Here is a 20,416-nt window from a genome sequence, read left to right as displayed (position 1 = left end):
ATTGAACTTAAAGTTTCATTATTAATGACATGCACTCTTGTTTACTGATATGTCTCCCAGATGAATGTTATTTTTATGAGCATTATTAATTAATTAATTCCTACATTTGTTCTGTTGACATTTATTTTGGTTTCTCTATTAATTTTAGTCTTACAAAGAAATCAACTTTTGTTTTGTTACCCCTTTTAAATTTTCATTGATTTCTAATTTTACTTTTACTTTAAAACTTTGGGGAAAATCATTGTATTTTTGAGAGCAACATACTACAAATTAAAGAATCTCTTAACAATTTTGTGAAAAAAAATGTTCTACCCAGGTATTTATCCAAGAAAAATCAATAAGTCATTTTAGTAACATGGGTGAAACTATTTCCATGTTGCCTAAAGTAATACTGTTCCTCCTTTGGCTTCTTTTTCTCTGTCCCACAATTATGTTTATTCTCAGAAATAATAAGAGAATTATTTATACCAATGTCTCTTCCATGGATTAGAAGAAAATGATGACTATAGCAGTAAAGTTCAGTCATAAAGTAAAGGCAGATAATATGTTTAATTTAATTTGATGAGGAGCAAATTCTAATACATCTTGCAACTGGATAACCTCTCTTCTGTTGCAGCAGAGAACATAATGTCATTTTTAGTTATTATTCAAGTTTTACTTCTCTATTATCATTTATTTAATCTTTCAATGAGAGAATATGATTCTATTTTATTCCTAATGTCATGGATAAATCATAATATCTTTACTACTACAATTATTAAGCCAGTTGATTTGAAGTCTGTGTTATAATTGATAATGCCATGAAATTAAATCTAGGGGCTATTGCTAAAGGCAAATACCTTTGATTTAAGACCGAAGCAAAAATATAAACAAAAATTTATTCTTCAAAGAATTAATGGTACTGTAGTTAATATAAGAATGATGTCGAAAAGAAAGAATTTTATACTATGTGATAGTCTCATAAATGATTTACTCAAGGAGAAAATTAAATTGAGAAAATTAAAGATATTCTGGAACATTTATAATTTAAGAATTAGAATGGGATTTGGACTTTTCTAATAAATATCCCTAGGATAAAAAAAGGACTACATACTAAGTTACATCCTTTAAGTTTTTAATTTTGAATATTCTTATTTAATAAAAATCTATATGAAGTAAGGTGGCAATATCACATTTCCCACCTCATTTTCATTGCTTCAAATATTTCTAACAAATAAATGTTAATCAAGTGAATGACACTCCATATTTAATACTATCATTGGTGTTTGAAAATCACTAGCAAATGCCTTAGATAAGGCTTTGGTAGTAAAGCTGTGGCCATGCAGGCACCAAATCCTGATTTAAACCCCAGAAAACCTGTAACATTGGCAAGAGAAAAATTAGTTGGTCTTGTCTTCTGACCTCCATAGGTTGCCATGTCAGTTATGAGCCTATACAAAAAGATGATAAATAAATAAACAAATAAATAAAATGGCATAACATGATAAATTATAGTATAGTGTAATTATATTTTTAGAATAAGTTTTAATAGATGTTTATAGATATGTGTATATACATTAAACATTAGCAAATAGACATTCATATTAATAGAATATTAAGCTATCATCTTCTAATGAAAAAGGACAGACCTGTTCTAATTTAATATATTCCAAGACAACTATCTCTCTCTGGCTTAATAATAATGCAAGCAAGATTCTGGTATTACAAATATAATTATAGAAGATTGACTTCCTGGAATACTTGTTAAGTTTCAGTGATTTTTGTAGCTCTAAATATAATTCAGTTTAATCTTACATGGTTAATGAAAATAGTTTACTTATATGGATTCCTTGTGACAGAAAAGAAGACAGAAATACAGACAGCCTAATAAAATCAATTATGGTTGGTAGATGAAAATGAATATATTTGAACACAGAATGGTCGATTTTGAAGTCTGTTCTCCACATCATGCTAGGATTTTTTTCTTTTATTTAATAATGCTGAGTACAATAATGACAATAACAGTAGCAATACATGCATAAAATATAATTTTTTAGAACCTTAGAAAAATGCTCTCTTTTGGATATCTTGGATATTTTATGTGAAAACCTTAAGCATTAATCTTCTTATTCTCACATTACTAATGCAGGAGCTAAAATGTGATATGTTCACATGTATATACCTTCTAAATCTGAAAAGCTAACCATATGTTTGTGTTTGTTGGTGCCAATATCACATCATATGAATGTGCAGAAATATGTGTTCCTGGAGAATTGAAAATGCTCTTGAAAATTATGGGGAAAGGGTGTTTTAGCTAAGCCCCAACTCCAGCGATTGATTTAATATGTATACAATAGTAAAATCGTGAATGTATAGAAACAGCACAATTATAACACTTAAAAACTGAACTCAGATAGTGTATTGCAAAGATAGAATATAGTTGTATCTGTTATGCCTTGTAACACACACTCTCATATGCACATACACACACACACACACACAGACACACACACACATACAAACATACACGTGCGCGCATACACACACACACATATGCAGACATATGCATGTGTACATCATGCCTTCAGTAGTAGGAGAGAAATATATGTGTCCCTTTTAAGGTGGAGCCTTCCTTCGTCTCTTATTTTCTGCCAGTTGGTTGTCTCTATGTTCATTAGCATCTGTTAGAAATAGTAGTATTCATAAATAAACGAGATATTCATCAGTCTATTGGCATAGAAATTATTCATTAGAAATCCATTTAATATCTCCATTTTGCAGAGTAGTAGTAGTAGTAGATCCTTCTCTAAATCCCATGACATAACCAGACACAGTTTCCCGACCTGATAATTATAGCAGGGATGGGTGTCCTCTCATGAAGCATGAAAAAATCTAATGAAGGAGTGGTTGGTTACTCTCACAATTTTCTTTCAAGTATCATAATAGTTAGAATAACTTTCCATGCAAATCATTTATTGTAGCTTGAAGGTTCACAAATGGGTAGGATTAATGATGACTTTCTTCCAACCAGTGATATGCATAATACCTATCTGTACTATGAAAGTTAGCTATTAAGGATAGAGAACCCAGGTCAGTGCCAGCTTGACTTCCGCATGTCTTGTTACATCAGTAGGTGGTATGTTCAACAATAAGGTCTTACCATCAAATTCTGCATGCTAACTAAATATTGCATGTGATATGTCCTAACAAGACATGAATTTTATAGGAAATAGGTCATGTTATCAAATCTGCAATGGATACCATGAAAGTCATTCTGAGGTAATTCAGTGAAGGATGAAGATATGCTCTACACTGATGAGCCTTTGTTTTATCAAGCTCAGTGCAGTCTATATTTCTGATGCAGGAAAGGCTGAATTTCACCTAAAAGGGATATAATGATTCAGCTAACCCTGTCAGTTGTAAGCATATAGAAGGAAAAAACAAACTCAGTTTCTGAAATTTCAATAGCTTCAACTTCAGTTTGATCATTTTTTATACAGTAGACTGTCACAGACGTGAGCCAAAAATTCAAAAATATAATACATTTATATATTTGATACCACTTAAATAATCTGTTACATAGGTTGCATTTTCCCTTTTGTTTTTCTGGAATTACTTTAAAATCAGTGCATTATGATGCCAATACATGATTTTCCTTAGATCTCTGTGATTAATTCCTATATCAGCATCTTCTAATATACCTCTTAGTTTTGTTTTTTTGTGTCTCACATTTAATTCCTGAAACTTTCCTCAGCACTCAAAATCTTTGATCTCTATGGTCTAGACAATAAGAAAGAGTTAAAAAGGCAACCATTATACAACACATCTCAAATTTATAGCACATTGGCTCAAACTTTTATAAACACATCAATATTTTACACAGTTGCATATCAAAGTTGAAAAAGTAGCAAACAAAATCAACTCACAGTTTCTGTGGAAAATTAAATTCTTTTGCTTAGAAGGAGGAAAGTGAAGGCCCAAAAGGAGAGTTGTGGTATATCTTCACAATAAGTAAGAGGTTCATATAGAGACTCAAACATGATCTACCAAACTTGACATATCAACATTTTTTCATAACTGCTGATTTTGATTGCTCTATGGGTCTATATGTCCAATCACAAGCTGTCACAACACTCTGCATTAAGTAGTAAAGGGAACTAATGAAAAAAAAAAGATGAAGAAGTCAGTGGAAAGGAAAAGGTACTCTCTACTTTTCTGATTACCCATTCTGATAATATTCTGTCTGGAAAAAATATTTGAGTGTAATATAATATAATATGTACATACGCTTGCCTTAGTGTTCCAGTACCCATTTCCATTTGTATGTTTGCTCTTTCTTTTCCTGAACTGTCACTCATTTACTTGGTAAATTGCATTTGGCTTTGGTGGCAGAGGACTGTTAGGGTTACCATTATAATTAAACATTATGATACAGATGCTACAAAGGGATGCATGATGATTATTACCCACGTTTCCTAATGTTTTCTAGTATATTACCGGAGGAGCTATCATTGTTCATTTTTAAGTGCTTCAAGCCTCTATCGGATGTGGAATGCTCAATAAATACTTCTGGAAGGAAGCAATAGCAACAACAAAGAATAATGTGACTAGTAGAGCAGAAAGAATACTGGATGGAAATGAGTAGGAAAGACAAAAGAGACTAAGTAGGAGAAAAAAAATGAGCCAAGGATGCTTTAATGAGAAACATTAGTGTAATTGCCCAAGGTTATTAAATTTATAACTTTATTAAAGTAATTTAGCTCATATGAATAAAATCTGTAAGCACATATTATTAAAGTTCTGTCAGAAAGAGGAAACAGCAAACCATAGATGTAGCAATTAAAGAACTCCATATGCTCCATGAGATGTACATTTGGTATTAGACAATCATTTGAAGTTAACATTGGGAACAGATACGATTTTTTTTTAAGTAGCAATAAAAATCTAGGAAGGTAAAAAAAAATACTTCAATAGTATCTATTGAAACACAAGAACAAGACCATTTCTAAGGTTTTGCCTTAGAATGCATCTCACAAGGACATAATAAGAAAAGCACTGTTATAGGTACCATGTTATTTCCATTCTGTAAGAGAGCATTGCGTGAGAAAGAGTAACCTATTTCCCCAATACTCACTACCTCTGAGCAGTTGGACCATCAGGCAACTGGGTCCAGACTCTGTCCTCTTTGAAGTAAGCTATGGAGTTTCTGTTGTATAATAACCACTTTATTGTTGCATTGAGCAATGGAGTTCTTTATGGAAGTAAATTTCTGTGTTGTATTAGCTGTATATGCGACTAAATTACAGACAAGTCAGGGCTGAAATGCTATGAGATCATGCGAAAGAAACAGGAATTCCCCTTGTTTGACACCCAGGAGAGTGATAAGAGCAATAAAGAGAAGTCACAAAGAAATGAAAACAAATCACTTGGAAATAACTTTCTAGCATGCAGAGCTATACAGAGAAAATAGGCTTCTGTATGGATCATATGGTTCCTTGAGTCTTAAACTTTTAAATGACCTGCAGGAGTACTCAGTATGATTAGATAAGCATCAAAAGCAATTGGGCTTATGGGCCACAAGCACTTGAGCCACTATCAGCAAAATCTTCTGCAGTCAGGAGGTTCGGCAATGATGAACACTCGCACATTAGCTAATGTTTCATATCCTTGCTGATCTCTTGGATTGAGAAATATTGGTTTTACTGGAGAAATACAATTTGAGTCAGTAGTATTATGGGAGATCATCAAACACTGCATTTTTGTCAAGTGTTAAGTGCAAGAAATACTATGTTTTGTGTTACACATTTTAGTCAATAACAAAAGCCATAAAAATGATTAAACCTAAGGAAAAAGAGGATCCATAAAGAAAGATGAAAACCAACACATATGTGAGAAAGCAGCAGCTAAAAAGAAGCAATAAGAAAAGTTTAAATATTAAAAATAGTATAAAACACAGAACCTGTGAAGATAATCCCCTTTTCTGATGCTCTTCCTTATTACCTTAGTTAAAGCTAGTTCATATTTTAAGCTAGATGCAGACATAGTAATCTAGTATCCAAATGTTAGCAAGACAAGAAGGAAATAGAAGTTAACTGACTAGATTTTGCAATAGCAGATATCAAAGTATTAAAGATATGATGCAGCAAATCAAATAGTGTGCTGTTTCTCATAACAAGAAAGGATCTACAACAGCCAAACCTGTCTCTTAACTTGAGATGCAGCAGACTGCTAAGTTCCTAGGGGCCTGCAGAAAAGCCAGAAAGGCTGAAAGGAGAATTCATAAGGGACCAAGATGGCTTTTATGGCTAAGCACTTCAACTTAATGTCAGCACCAATCCTTGAGGAATCAAGGGTGAATTGTGTTATCTTAGCTATGTCCCTATTTATTCCTTTTAAATATTCCTACGTTATAGACAAAAATACCAGCTCAATTGATCATGAAACACCTGCAATTGTCACCATTGTCCTTAGTGCTGCAACCAGCCATTTGATTCATTGCCTTAAATAAAAGCAGGCAGTTACCACCCATTGGTGAGAAATGCTAGCCAAGAAGTTGGCTGAAAATCAAACACTTCATTGTCTCTCTAGAAATTCAGTTGATTCATTTATTAACACTCAAATTAAAATGTCCTCATTGTTAATGGTTGAAAATTTTTGCATCATATGTCATGTAGAGATAAAGTTGTCCAACACTAAAAATGGACCTCTGAACTCACATCCTCTTGGCCTTAGCCTCTTTAAATGCACAGTTTTCCATTTTGTCACCTACACCAACAAAGAGCTGGAAATGAGCATGTGATACTATGCTTAGCAACAATTGAAAATGTTCCCTTACTACTTTAGTAGGTTATGGACTTTCTGGTGAGGGAATTAAAAGCACAATACAGTGAGATTCAGTAAGTGCTACAGTACAATAGTAAAGTATCTACACTTCACACTTCACATATGAGATTTCTTTTTCTATATATAAAAACAACACTATTTCAAGTGCCCTGGTCAAGAGTCCTCAAAATAAATAAGGACAGGAAATCTTAAAAATATCTGGGAGGTTAATTGTCATGGAAACGGTGAATTTATAATTGATTTTAATGAGGTACACAGAAGAATCTGAGGGACTTTAGTGTCATATTTTTTTTTTATTTCTCTATTGCTGAAATACCTGGCTTGAATAAGCACCTTGGGGAAAAATAGGATTGATTTGGCCAACATGTCCTAACCTTAGTGGGTCTTTGAGGGGAGTAGAAACTCAGACAGGACCCATGGAGCAAAGCTGCTTACAGATGGTCCTTCCCCAACTTCCTTATATAAAAGCCAGAACTATTTGCCCAGGGCATTACTGTTCACAGTGTTCTGAGCACTCCCACATCAAACAATGAACAAAAGAATGCCTTAACAGACTTGTCTAGAGGACATCTAATGGAGGCAATTCCTGAATGAAGATTCCATTTCTTAGGATGACAAATTTGTTTCAAGTTGACAAGATACTAGCCAGCACATACAACTTAATGGCATACAACATTATATAAAATTGACCAAATTGCATTGTTCAGCAGGAACTGAATGTCCATAAAATTAGAAGAGGCCACAATGAACAGAACCATATTCCAGGGATCTACAATGCAATCTTTCATGCAGATAACTAAATAAAAGAATTCACCAAAACCAGGAATCATCAGCCATATTCAAGATGAATATTAATGACCACATAATAGATATAATTATTAATTTTAGGTTGAAATGGTATTTATGGTACATAGTTCTAACACTAATTTGGGTTATCATCTCAAGGATATTCTATATATAAAAAATAGATTGGAAAGATGGCAGCTTATTCTGCTTAATGTAAAACTGTTTCCATAACAATTAACCTCCCAGATGTTTTAAAGATTTCCAGTCCTCTATTATATTGAGTACCTTTGACCATGTCACTTGAAATAGTGTTATTTTTATTTATATATAATTTTGAATTCGATGAAGGCAAATATTAAAAGTAAAATAATTGAAGGAGAAAAGAAAACAGCTGGGATGAAGTCATAGATTCTTGTTATATTTTCACAAATTTAGGAAACAAAGTCTGATTTTCTTTGGGTTCTACAAAGCTGTTAGAGTCTATAAAGACATTGTTGACAATTAAAATAGATTCAGTGTATACAAGAAGGATGTGAAGAAAACTTCATGAAGTACAATAGTCTTGAATTGAGTAAGCAATCTAAACTGTCACAATGTCTTTAGAATTCTGAAGCTAAATTTGAATATAGATGATTTTGAATTAGCAGGAATAGTCTAGGACATACTGATACAAATAGAGAAATCCTGTAAAAGTTACTTAATGTCATGCTTAGTGACTCCTTAGTTATTTAGCTACAAAGGTTTTCTACCAGCTGATGGTGTTGTGTGAAAATATTTGTATAGTTATTCAGGACAATCAGAGAATCAAAGAAGCATGCCATAGCTCATGGATTTATGACAAATAAACAGATATCTTTGTGAAAATAAATCCTCTTTAAATTTTGTGTTCTTTTTTTGTAAATGTCAGTGTTAATAGTGAAGGCTCACAATGAACTTCTGTAGAAACTGAGACAGAACAAGCCTTTACCAAATTTTGTAATATCTTCATTATGTTAAAGTAGTTTCTAAGAACAATATTTATGGAATTAATTAATAGTTATAATATTTAAGTTACTGCTGGATATGAGGGTTCATGCCTTTAATTCTAGCAAATGGCACATGCAGGCAGAGGCAGGTTGACATGTGTGAGTTAGAGGTCAGCCTGATTTATATAATGCTTTTCAGATGAGACAGGATTACACATTTTCTAACTAAAATATCTATTGTATGCATAGATGCTTTAATAAAACAATGTGTTAACTGTAATTACAAGAACAGGCATCATATTTGTTACCAGAAGAATCTCAGGCACTAAAGATAAACTAGAGGAAAAAATTGATCAACAAAAGAAAATCTTAGTCCAACAAATCCTTAACACAAAATATTCAAAAAATATGATACACTTTGAAAAGGTTAAACCTAACAAGAGGGATAGAGGAAGGCAAAGAAGCCCAGCTCAAAGGTACAGAGAATATATTCAACAAAATCACAAAAGAAAACTTTCCCATCCTGAAGAAGGACATTCACATGAAAGTACAAGAAGCTTGCTGAACACCAAACAGAACTCCACAAAAAGAAAAGTCTCCTCACTGCATAATAGTGAAAACACCAAACATACAGAATAAAGAAAGAATATTAAGTGCAGAAAGGAAAACAATCAAGTAACATATAAAGGCAGACCAATCAGGATTACACCTGACATCTCCATGTAAACTCTGAAAGCCAGAAGGTCCTGGATAAATGTTCTACAAACACTAAGAGACCACAGATGCCAGCCCAGAAATCTATACATTGCAAAACTCTCAACCACTATAGATGGAGAAAACAAGATACTCCATGAAAAAACCAAATTACACAATACAAATCCACAAATCCAGCCCTACAGAAAGTCATGGAAGGAAATCTCCAACCTAAGAAAGTTAATTATACTCACAAAACTATAGGCAATAGATAATCCCACTTTACCAGAAGTCCAAAGAAAAAGCAGGGTAAATCTACTCATGATCCAACCACCAAAACCAAATCCAAAACAAATATAAATTGACAATCATTGTTCTTTAATTTCCCTCAATATTAATGGTCTTAAATCACCTATAAAAAGACACAAGCTAACAGAATGGATATGAAGATAAAAGACAACATTCTGCAGCATACAAGAAACACACCTCAACTTCAAATGCAGATTCTACCACAGAGTAAAGGGTTGAGAAAAGATTTTTCAATCAAATGGACACAAGAAATAAGCTATTGTAGCTATCCTAATATCTAACAAATTAGACTTCAAACAGAAATCAATCAAAAGAGATGAGAAGGGTTATTTCATATTCCTCACAGGAAAAATGCATCAGGACAAAGTCTCAATTCTAAATATCAATGCCCCAATACAAAGGCACCCACATTCATAAAAGAAACATTATAAAATCTCAAATCACATATTAAACCCCACACACTTATAGTGGGAAAACACTAGACAGGACCACTGGACAGAAACTTAACAAAGAAACAAAATAACTAAGACCAGTTATAACCCAATTGGGTTTAACAGACATTTATAGAACATTCCATCCTACCACATAAGAAGAAATCTTCTTATCAGCTCCACATGGAAATTTCGCTAAAATTGACCACATAGTTGGCAACATAGCAAACCACAACAGATGTAAAAAAAATTGGAATAGCCCCCCAGTGTCTTATCAGAACACCATGCTGTAAAGTTAGAATTCAACAACCACACAAATTGCACAAACCCTACAAACTCATGGAAACTGAACAATGTGCAATTGTACCATTCCTGGGTAAAGGAAGAAATAAAGAAAAAATTAAAGATTTCCTAGAATTCAATGAGAATGAAGACATGACATACCAGAACTCATGTGACACTTTGAGAACAGTACTAAGAGGAAAGTTCATTGTAGTAAGTGCCCACATGAAGAAGCTGGAGAATAGTGACACTAGGGAATTAACAGCACAACCAAAAGCTTTAAAACAAAAGGAAGCAAACTCACCTCAGTGGAGCAGATTCCAAGAAATAATCAAATTGAGGGCTGAAATCAATAATGTAGAAGCAAAGAAAACAATACAAAGAATCAATGTAAAAAAGAGTTGGTTCTTTCAGAAAATCAACAAGATAGACCAAACTTTACCCAAACTAATCAAAAGACAGAGAGAGAACATGCAAATTAACAAAATCAGAAATGAAAAGGATATAACAAGAAACACCGAGGAAATCCAGAGACTATTCAGGTCATACTTTGAAAACCTGTACTCCAGAAAATTCGAAAATTTAAAGGAAATGGACAATTTTCTATAGATGTCATTTACCAAAATTAAATCAAGAACAGATAAGAAACTGAAATATACCTATAACCCCTAATGAAATAGATGGAGTCATCAAAAGTCCCTGGCACCCCCCAGGGGAAAAAAAAAACAGGGTCAGATGGCTTCAGTGTAGAATTCTACCAGAAATTCAAAGAACAGCTAATACGATACTCATTAAAGTACTCCACACAATAGAAGAGTCATTGCCAAACTCTTTTTTACCAGGCTACAATTACCTTTGTACTCAAGCCACACAAAGACACAACTAAGAAAGAGAACCACAGACCAATATCCCACATGAACATTGATGCAAAAAATACACAAATGAATCCAAGAACACATAAGAGAAGTCATCCACCATGACCAAGTAGGCTTAACCCTATGGATGCAGGGATGGTTCAACATATGAAAATCTATCAATGTGATCTACAATATAAACAAACTGACAAAGAAAAACCATATGATCATCTCACTAGATGCTGAAAATCCTTTGACAAAATCCAACACCCTTTCATGATAAAGGTCTTGGAGAGATCAGTGATAACAGGAACATACATAAACATAATAAAAGCAATATACAGTACAGCAAAAGCCAACATCAAAATGAATGGAGAGAAACTCAATTTGATCCTTCTAAAATCAGGAACAAGACAAGATTGTGCATGCACTTTCTCCTTATCTCTTAAATATTGTACTTGAAGTTCTAGCTAGAGCAATAAGACAACAAAAGGAGATCAAGGGGATACAAATTGGAAAGAAAGAAGGCAAACTAAAGAAAGAAGTAAAAATAATGTTGATATATATATATCAACATTATTTTTAATAGCTAGAACCTGGAAACAACTCAGATGTCTCAAAACTGAAGAGTGGATAAAGGAAATGTTGTTTGCATTATACAGTCACACATAGTATTACCTCATTTCCTATGTACTATGTAAATGCTTTGTGTTGATTAAGGTATTTACCTCTATGAGTGAGGTGATTACGGGGAACTACTTGACATCAAGCTGACTGTGTGAGAGTCAGGCACTCTCACACAGCTGCAGGAGACAGAACTGGAACTGGTCCGGATCTTGAGTGGTGCAATCCCAAATCAAATGAAAATGGAAAGAACTAACATGCCTCACAGATTTCCCAACTGTGAATGCTTTACAACTTAATTTTAAATCCATAAGACAAATGCATGTATTTCATATATTAACTTATTGTCAATAAATTTGCTCACTTTAAAGGAAACCATTATATAAGATCTTGGCTTCATAGAAGGCATTAAGTCTGCTGAGTAAAAGAGAGCTTGCTTCACATATCCAGGACTGTCTGTGTTAAATCCCCAACACAAAACAAACAAACAAACAAACAAACAAAAAAACAAAGTAAATGAAAGAAATTTTATGTTACAACTCAAACATAGTAGAGCATTATGAACAGCATAATGAGGAAATGGCAAGTTATGGGAAGATTGAAATTTGGCTTTACTATTCACCAGTTAAATAAATAACCAAGTTTCTCAGGCATCTTGGCAAGACTAGCTATTTGAGAAATATGCAATCTGTGTGGAATCATCAATATAAATCTCACTCTGTCTGGGCTAAAGCACCCTTGCAAAGAAACGGAATCAGTAATATTAATGTTTCATATAACTTTAAATGACAAATGGGGGTAACAGATTAGAACAACATAAAATCCTGGCTTTGATGGTGCATAAATAGAATGCATTTGCTATTGTTTGAAATTCAAAAGTAATTTTATTCCTTATACACCGAGTCACTGCATTTGAAAAAAATAACTTTTTAATTATGCAATAGGATTCCTGAAGTGATTTAAAATGATACCATAATAAATAAATAAGTTAGAAAATTCAATGTTAACGTTGGGCCTAAAAAGACCTGGAGGAAAGACCTAGTGGAACTTCCTGAGCCTGGCTTGAGTTTGGCTACCTGTCTTTGGCCTATCGCTTCCACATGGGAGTGACTCAGCAAAACTGCCTCTGCCTAGCTACTGCTGACATCGAGAAATATTATTGGCCCTTACACCTGAGGACCCCACCCTCTTACTCAAGGCTATATGAGTGCATGCCTGATGCACTAAAATGAGCTCTATCAGTGCGGGATTCTCTCTGGTGACTAGCAGGGAGGTCTCACTTGTGGCCACTCACCATCCTGCTCAGCCCCTGGAGGAGACCAGCTGGACCGGCTCCTTCCACAGCCCTACCTGCCAGACACCTGGCACACAGACAAAAATTCCTGGACAAGAATAAAGTACTAACATGCAAAGCTATGTAATGATGCCATACATATGCACACACACACACACACACACACACACACACACACAAGCACAAACATGTAACACACAGACACACACACATACATCATGGTTCTAAACAAGGCAAATTCTGTTTGAGATTTTGGAATGCAAAATTGTGATATGAAGATATTAACTCTCATACCTGAGTTTAATGTGCTGGTTGCACTTCCTTTCTATAATTTTGCAGGTGGTTCTTCAAACCAAGGCTTAACTACTTAAGGATTTCAAATATGACAAAGAGCTCTTTGAAGATGGCTTTTGTGCATGCTTCAGAGAAACAGAAGATGGAGCATAAATAAAAACGCACAGAAACAAGGTTTAAGATCTGACATTTCTTAGCAGCAGGTTTCTCCTGTCCTCAGGGAGATCAACAAAACTATTGAAAACCCCATTACGTTTATTTATAGTCCAGGTTTAATGCCCAGGGTGTAAACTAAGATGCCAGACTGTCAGCCAGCAACTTTGGGATGAAAAATAAATAAATAAAACAAAACAAAAACAGCTTCTTGTAGTGAATGTTTTCAAGCTTGGCTCATCAATATTCCAAATACATGGCACCTTAATCTTCAGTACAGAACAGACAAGGCTCTTGTTAGATGAATTCACATGAATTCCCCCCCCCCCCCCGCATAATACCTCACGCAATTTACCTATCCATTTGTGATTGTAATTACTCATTCTTGGGTATGGGTCAGGACATGGTTAAAGATACAGAACTTTCCATAGCTTCTGAAGAAGAAAAGAAGCATGTGACCTGATTACCCCACTACCCTTCAAAAAAAATGGCAATGTGACATCATAGGAAGAAGTATGTACTTTCTGACATGCATAAAATTCAAAGGATATATGAGAAGGTACTTCAAATAATGAATGTAATTATAATGGTATCTCTGAAAGATTCTCATATATCCCCAAGGGCCAAAGTCATGATCTACTATATGTTATTAACTAAATTATTTACTCTGTACCAAAACACACATGGTTTCCTTAAGTTCACATATCTATATATTCAAGTTTTCAGTAGAAGTGCATTTCTGGTCCAGTTTAATAAGTGTCCTGAAACAAACAAACAAGCAAAAAAGTGTCACCAGAAAGAGACTATGTACTTTCTCTCCTACACTCACACATCTATTTTTGTAAGGTTCTTTGTGCTGTTAGAGTGGATTTTATGTGTATACCCAAAGCTAATATCAGCAATTGTTAAGGGCATGGCAAGGAATAATCAGTTTTGTGTTACTTACTAAGTTGACATAGCTCTTGCAGAAGGACCCAAATCTAAAATTAGATGGCCCCACATCGCGTGGATTAGATATGAGTATTTACAGAGTGAAAACGAACACCAGGCAGGATGAGAAGGGAAGGAGATAGATCTGAGAGGAGGAATGGAAGTGTGAATAAAACCACAACACATTGGGAATAGTTCTAGAAAGAGATAATAAAAGAAAATAAAAACTTACTCTTACTGTATGTATGTGCACGTGTGTAAACCATGTTTTTTTTTTTTTTTTTCTTCAGGAACTTCTACACTTTTTCTCCTTGAAACACAGTATCGTATTGGTCTGAATCTCCCTAGGTATGCCAAGGAGCCCCAGGACTCCTTGTCTCCATCTTAAAAATACAACTGTATGGCACCGTGCCAGACTTTACATGAACTCTACAAATCAAACTGGAGTCCTCATGGTTGTGTAGCAAGTGCTTTATGAACTGAGCCATCACTGTAGCCCTCAAACCCACTCATTATGGACTGCATCAAATATGATGTATACAGGCAGAATACAAGACAAAAATTCCAACTTTTAAACTGTATTGAAAACAGTGAATTGACTCCTAATGATATCCTGCTATATTTGGAGACTGGAGAATATAATGGTTGTCATCACAGAGGTTCCATCCAGCAAATGACGGGAGCAATACAGAGCCTCACAGCCTAACATCAGGCTTAGCTCAGGAAAAAGAGGGGAGGGCGTGCTGGTGAAGGAGCCAGAGGGGAGAGAAAACCACAAGAACACAGCCCACAGAATCTACTAAGCAGGGCTCACTGTGTCTGTCTCACAGTGACTGACGGAACAAACACTGACCCAGTATGGGTCTCTGCTAGGTCTGCTGAGTATACCATATGGTTATAGTAGATTGGTGTTCTTGCCAGACTCCCAAAAGTGGGAGTCGGGTGTTTTCCCTTATGCCTGTTTGGGGAGCCTTGTCTTTCTACTGGGTTGACTTACTAAACCTTGATATGAGTCTAGCCCTACTGTAACTTGTACTGTTTTGGTTAATATCTTCGCTCTTTTCTAAAGGGAAACAGAGGCAGAGTGGATCTCAGGGAGAGGGGTGTACAGGGATGGGGAGTCAAGAAGACTGGAAGCTACAGTTAGGATGTAATATATGAGAGAGGGATAAACAGGACAGAACAATTTTAATAATCATTTTAAAAGATTCATTCATAAATATTTGAATTGCCTGTAGGCACTTTAAATAAAGTTACTTGAGGTTTGCTCTATTTAGTGTCCCAAGTTAGGAGACATTTAACAATTATTTCCACTTCCTTTAAAACTTTTTTCTCTAGCAATTACTCCTGGAAATTATTATCTTTAGGCTGAATTCGTATTTGTTTCAGGGGCACTGTAAAATTAGTGAGAATAAGCTTAGAGAATTCTACTATTCTGGGGATTAGACTAATAGACCAAGAAATGGTCTTAGCACGTAAGCAAAATTTCTGTTTAAAGCTCTTACACATTTATTAGCCTTTTCATGAGCAAATAATCTTCTGTCTCTACTGTTTATGCATAAGTTAAGAGTCACTTAAAATTCTTTGAGTGTTTTATGATATCTCAAAAATAAAACATTTGACCTTTTAGCATGTTATGAACAAGACTACAGCTTTACACAATTTCTCATCTAGGTGTTTAATAGGCGAAGTCTTCTTTTCTGAGGAGTGCTTGGCAAATACTTTTGCATGATGTATTGTGTCAAGTTGAAAAAAAGAAATGTTTCCAGGAATTCTGTATGTTTAGCCTTCAGCAATGGAATGTTGAGATTGATACAGAAGACTATTAATTATCTGTTTATAATTCCAGGAAGTAAAAAAAAAATGTATTTTTCTTCATAGTTCCCAAACCTTCTGAATGTTTATGGTTTCTTTGTTTGATGAACAAAATAATGAATGAATCCTCATTTACACTATTTGTCTTCCAATCCCTATTTCTTGGTGGAGTTCCCACATTGGTGTTGTGGAGACCTTTCAGAAACACAGTTTTGTTTTACTGATTAAACAGCTCAGCAACACTATAAGTAACCATTAACTTTAGCCTGTTTTATGACAGTATATATGTGAGTATATTTTCTGATGTTTGTGTGTTCTCCTATGGCTTCAATCAGGCACAAGACTATTCTCAATTATTTGTGAGCTATAATTCTCAAGACTACTATCAAACTATATCAGACTTTGTTTTGTCCTAGACAGTGCAATTCTTATACTTAAAATGTCTATGCCTTCTTTACCATTAATACCCTAAAAGATAAGATAACATTTCTTCCTACTTTCAAAATATATTTCAGAAACCTAGTTCATAGTTTATCAGTATGGTAGAAGAACTATTCAAATTAGCTGTTTTAAACCTGACATTTAAAGGTATTGAGTACTTTATTGCAATTATTTATTTTGGGTCTAAATCCATTATTCAAAATATACCTTAAGTATTTTAGAGTAAATTTATTTAAGAGTATCTCAATAGGAGGTCATAGAATGGAATCAAATATTAAACATAGAGGTTAAATTTTCTTTATTAGTAGGATTACATCTCTACAGTAAAACCTGCTTAAAGCAGGAGAGAGATCTTTTGTGTCAGTGTGCTGGTAACCAGTACTCAGCACAGAGGGGCATCTGGTGGAAGAGTCTACATATGAAAGGTCAAATAAAGGAATTTATTTTTCATATAAAAACTTCAAGATACAGTAGAAAGTACAGTAATCACACAAGGGAGAATCCAAACATCAGGGAAGTTGCTCATGTCTGGACACGACTGCTTCTACAAGAATCTATTTTCACTAAGCTGGATGTTCTGGTAAATATTTCACCCTTGAATTTTAACTCTTCCAGTCACAAGACCCATTGGACCACTGTACCTTAGAAAACATTCTGTCCAGGAAGATTAAAATAGAGTTCAGGATTCCATATTCAGGAGATTTTTCATTACCCACGTGTTCTACTGTAGTTCTTGAGAATCAAAGATAAGGAAGACAGAAAGTTAGGCTAGTCCAAAACTAAGTAGTGAGCTGTCTTGCTTGCACCTAGCGTAAAGATATCAAGTAGTTAGTGGAGAAGATATCTACAGTTTTAAGGGATAAAAGCAATAATGCATATGCATATGAGAAAACCCCAAACAGACACTTACCCAGGTTTAGTGGTCTAGAGAAAATAATGAGGAAAAGAAAAGAAGAATTGCTTTATGTGTTTGTTTGTCACAGTTGCTTTGCTTTAAAGAGAGAATTCAATGGAAACTTTCTCTTCACTGTTCTTATGATACCAAACACAACTTCTGGTATGTGTGATCTGCTCAATAACTCCAAGTTTGCATTGCTAAATTATGACTAAAAAATTTATGTACAATCCAACACTTGAACATTGACTAATTTTTTTACTTCTGATTCTTTGTAATGTATTTTATCATGCTATTAAAAACAAAAATTTTAATTTGTTATATCTAATATTTTACTAATATATAAGGTTTTTAAAACTTATATAATACCGAGGAAAACACATTATTGACAATAACTTTCTTTTAGTAAGTTTTAATAAGATTGTGTTCTTTAAACATAATCATACAGAGTTAAGAACTTTATTGCTGTTGTTATCTTTCATCTTCAAATTATTTAAAGTTTGCTGATAAGTCATTTCGAGGCTCATAGAATATATGAATTTTCAAAAGATAGCAAAACCAGACTAATCTAGTATTATGTTATTTTAGTCATACATAGGTTACTAATGTCTTGAAATGTAAGCAGAAAATTAAAAAAAAAAACATGTTTAGAATTGGTAATGAAGATATCATCCCCACCCCCATTAAAATATGCCTTTCTTTGTCTAAATTTATATACAAAGGGAAAAATGAAAATGTGTTTGAGTTTTGAAGTACTTTTTATATAACTAATCTGCGTGAATGTGTGTGCCTATGTGGTATACATGTCTTGGAGTATATGTAAGTTATATGCGTACAGTTAAGTGTGTGTATTTGAGTGTGTGTGTGCGTTCATTCATAGAGGCAAGGTGATTTTATTTGAGTGCATTCCTCAAAGGCTCTACAATATTATTCTTAATCTGAGAAAAACTTATTTTCAATGGTGTGAAAAAGTGATATTTTAACTTTCTTACAAATCTGGTACACATAACATCTGTTGGTTTTAATCATCACTAGTGTGATTCATGCTCTCACTTAAGGCGTTATTTAGCACATTGAATTTATTATTAGGACATATGAAAGTATAACTTAATATAAATGTAATATCTATATTTTGTTTGTCTTGCTCTTATATTTTATATATTTTATTTTATTTTTGAGATTATATTAAAATTTTACCATTTATCTTTTGTTTTTACTTCCTTCAATCCCTCTCATAAGCCTGTCCTTATTCTCTCTTACGTTGTGGCCCTCTGTTGTATCCCCACGTAGCAGGGCTAATCCCTTATAACCATCTTTGTGGGCCTTTAATCAGATCCAGCCAACTTGCCTGGATCATACCTGACAGTGGGAGTTGGATTGAGAAACCCCAGTTAAAGAAATGCTTAAGAAAATAACAAAGACACAGGATAGAGTTCCGAGGGCAATCCAGTGAATACTGGACATCCCAAGTTTATTCTTCAACTTCTTAAAAACTCCAACCAAAATGGGGACATGGCAAAAGACTTCTTCATCATGTACATGAACAAACCAACTTTCCTTAATCCTTAATCCTCCAAGCATTTTGTAACTACCTTCGTACTCAATTTCCCATTATCTGGCCTTAAGGGTCAAGAGTAAACACACAGCAGCACAAGTCTGTTGTTATTTAGAAAATGCATTTGATATCAAGATCAAAACATTCTACAGTAGAAGCAAGACGAAGTGGAGCCATCTTTATGGGCTCCAACATCTTATATTTATGGTCTCTTTTTTTGGATGCCTTAGTGGAACAGTAATTTGATGAAACCTCCCATAGATAATATTTTCAAATCAAAGAGCACAGTTTCTCTGTGTAATAGGATCTTATGAGATGAGGTCTTTTATTGATCTTGAAACTTACTCTCTAGTTATGGAACCAAGTGTTCTGCTTCTACCTCCTTTCATACCTGTCCAGTGTTATTGTTTCAGATTGTATCACCATGTCTGATTTTTATATGTTACCTGAGGATCTAATATAGTTTTCTCAAGCCTGTGCAGTATGCACTTTAGTGAGACATCTCTCTGGACCCAACATTTATTTTATCATTGAGCATGTGTGTGATTTCTGGATAACTGAAAAAAACATAAGTATTTTCTATTTTATATGATAATTAAATATTTATATTAAAATATGAAAAGGAAGTTTAGAAATTGTGAAACCTACCTGTTCACTAACATATCACATCCAAAGAGATGTTTTCAAGTGGCCCCATCAAACCCTAAGATCAGTGATTAAGAAATTACTTATCACTAGCATCCTCTAAGTATTGCAAATGCCCTGTCAGATTTCAAGATGTAGTAGACAGTGTCTTAAGTACTCTGTCTAGGCATTTTTAAAACAAAAGCATGACCTGGTAACCCTGAAAAACTCAGTATGAAAAGCACAATGTCTCCTCAAACACATTGTTAACTGTTTTCAATCTCTTCCTCCCTTCTTCTTTTCGGTATGTTTGCCTATTTACATGGAAACTAGATGCTAGATTGGTAGACAGTAGTGAAAAAAAATGTATGTGGTATTCTATGTACTATTTAGTCTATAACCTAAATACTAAGAAGTACAAAATATCCTAGAAATTGATCATGGCTTATGATAATTAGAACATCGAAATATGTTCTAGTAAATAATTCTATTAATTTAATGAGTAGACTTGCCTATAAAGTTTATAAATATTCATAGTTGTACATCTTCTAAATCAATATGACCTTGTAACCAAGGTAAAGTTTCTTTCTATCGAATATGCTGTGTCTAATTGGACAGTATGCTAAATCAATTATGCATGACTTTAGCA

Source organism: Phodopus roborovskii, unplaced genomic scaffold, assembly GCF_943737965.1.
Source record: "Phodopus roborovskii unplaced genomic scaffold, PHOROB, whole genome shotgun sequence".
In the NCBI taxonomy this organism is placed as follows: Eukaryota; Metazoa; Chordata; class Mammalia; order Rodentia; family Cricetidae; genus Phodopus; species Phodopus roborovskii.
Note: the sequence above shows the minus strand (reverse complement) of the source record.